The sequence below is a fragment of the Malaclemys terrapin genome, chromosome 11 (genome assembly GCF_027887155.1).
Source record: "Malaclemys terrapin pileata isolate rMalTer1 chromosome 11, rMalTer1.hap1, whole genome shotgun sequence".
In the NCBI taxonomy this organism is placed as follows: domain Eukaryota; kingdom Metazoa; phylum Chordata; order Testudines; family Emydidae; genus Malaclemys; species Malaclemys terrapin.
This window is the reverse complement of record NC_071515.1, coordinates 74,590,298-74,593,072: the sequence shown is the minus strand read 5'-3', so window position 1 is coordinate 74,593,072 and position 2,775 is coordinate 74,590,298.

The following is a 2,775-nucleotide window of genomic DNA, read 5'->3' as shown; positions in this document are numbered from 1 at the left end:
TTGTCGGGGAATGTGCGACTGAGACAAGTAGAGAGGTCCAGCAGAGTGCAGAAGCCATTGGAATAAAAGGACTAGGGAAGGCTTCAGAGAGTCCTCGCATGAGAGGTCAAAGACAGCGAATGAGACGACGCTGCCAGGAGTCTGCATAACAGATGCGCTAGCTTGAACTAATGCTTCAGCTTGTTTTTATTGACTTCTCAGCAATGGCCTTTCATGAACACTAGCGTTCAATTGGAACCTGGCCAATTAAGAAATGACGGGCCATCTCCTCAGCTAGTGTAAATCAGCATCACTCCATTGACTTCAATGGAGCTGCAGCAGTGGGTCTGGCCTTATATCTATTGCACTGGGAAATGAGTGCTAAAATTGCATGCGGCCCGGTCATGATGTATTTTATTGTAACATTAAAGAGTCTATTTTAAAAAGCAAAATCAATGGTAATTACTAGATGCATTCTGGCACACAGAGAAATGGCTGATCTGATGCCACACGTCCAGTTGATGCCATGGGTTAGCGTCTGTTTTCTCAGTCTCCCTCAGATGCGTATATGGCTCCAATCTTCATAGTATATAGGTGCTGGCAGAGAATTAGACCATAGATCACCGTCTGCTCAAGAGAGATACTGTTGGACTAGTCAGTGGTGGATCAGGACTGAGGTGCATTGGAAGAACTGGGTGACTACAACAGTAATAGCTACTCCAGGCCTGGACAGAAGGGTACTGGGAGAATACTGCATTTTTGACTAGAGCTTAGCAAGTATTCAGTAGGGTTAGATCTCGTCCTTTGTTGTAGCACATTCACAAAGTCTAAATGAAGAGCTCTAGCAAAGTTCTCCTTAATTCTCCTGAATGCTCTCTCGTGTTCACTAGCATGCATTATATCTACTTACCCTGTGTGTCTATTCAATTAATATTAGATACAGTAGAACCTCAGAGTTACGAACACTAGAGTTAGGAACTGACCTGTCCACCACACACCCTCATTTGGAACCGGAAGCGGCAGAGACAAAATTGAAAAAAAATGAAATAAACCTAAACGACTAAAAATAATAATTGGAAAGCAGCATTTTGATTCTGCATCGTAAAGTTTCAAAGCTGTATTAAGTCAACATTCACTTGCAAACTTTTGAAAGACCAACCGTAACGTTTTGTTCAGGGTTACGGACATTTCTAGAGTTCTGAACAACCTCCATTCCCGAGGTGTTCGTAACTCCAAAGTGCTACTGTACAACACAGATCAGACACTCTCTCTGTGTGCGGAAAGGAGGGGAAGGTTGCACAGTGACAGACTGCCTCGAGCCAATGCTAATCACCTGTCTCTTGCCAGGAACTGCTGCCTATAGTTTGCACCCTCACATCAGCCTGTCCTATTTTGTGCTGTTTCTAAGGCAACTTGCTAGTCAGAATGAGTTACTGCCTGTGTCTTGCCTGTTTATCCCTTAAAACATAAAAAAAGCGTGTCCTTGTGTAGTTTTCTGTTGTTCAAACAATCCCCCAACTCCCTGCCTCAGCCTGGGAAATGGTCCCTCCACACCAGGGTCGAAGCACATTGATGGAGGTGGATGGAAGGAGCTTCCATCATTGCTGTCTGCACTGAAGAGCCCCAGTAACTAGCACAAAAGCCACGTGGAATAGTTGTTTCACCCAAAGGGGGCTCAAAAAGCCTGATCCTCCAAGCCACTAGGGGGCCTCAACTCCCATTGACTCCAGCGGGGTTTCAGGGTGCTGAACATTTTGCAGGAAGCGCTCAGCACGTTGTGGGGCTGAGACAGAATTAAATAATGAAATCCAGCATCGTCCAAAATAAAAGAAAAAAGGCAGACACGTCTTCCGTCCCAGTGAGAAAAATAACGATTCTGGGCTATGCGCTACTCCCTGCCCCTTATAATATTTCAAAGTCAGGCCATGCATTTGGAGATGCACTAGGATCAAATCAAAGGGTTTTCTCCTGCAGGGGAATGTCAGTCTGGGAACGATGGTAGCCCTGGTCAAAATGATTACTGATGAGAGCTATTTGTCCGGCGGTAGAAGCGAATATTTATGAGCTACTAAACAGGGCCATTTATCATAGGTGAGAGGCAGCAAGCAGGATGCTGCCTTGTGGGATGGATCTGCATTCTCTGTGCAGTGCTTTAAAAGGTTTGCAGCAGCTGTTATAGCGTGCTATCTAGGTAGGCTGCAATGACTCTCTAAGAAGGGATCAAGGTCTTAACCGAAGGAGCTCTGCAGGGAGCTGGCACATAATGAGCAACGCCACTGGGGAAGGGAAGGAATCCCATGGGATTGTCTAACTGCTCCCTTTCCGGGTGTGTTGGTGGAAAGCGGTTCGCTAGAGTGGTTTGAATGAAGAAACGCCATGGAAACCGTGAAGTTTCGGAAAAATTCCACCAGCTTTTAATGTGGGTCAAAATATTTTTTTCCCCCCAAAACTGGTCAAAACCGTGTGTGGAAAAGTTTCAACAAAATTTTAAAAATTCAGAGACTGTCCACTAATTCCAGTAGCCACATTGAGGGACGTGCCAATACGCCAGGGAGCTTTGTTGGGAGTTAACGGAAAAAGGGGAGACCAGTTCATTGAACTGTTTGTCAACTCCGAAAACCAGGTTTCAGTCCAGCCTGATCATATGCTTTTATTGGGATCCATCTGTGAACACATGTGGGACGAAAAACAATACCATGTGATTTAGGTGACCAATCAGAAAGCTCGGTGGTGAATTCCAAATACGGGATAACTAAAGGCGTATGCTCTTTGATTGGGTCACAATCAATCAGGGCA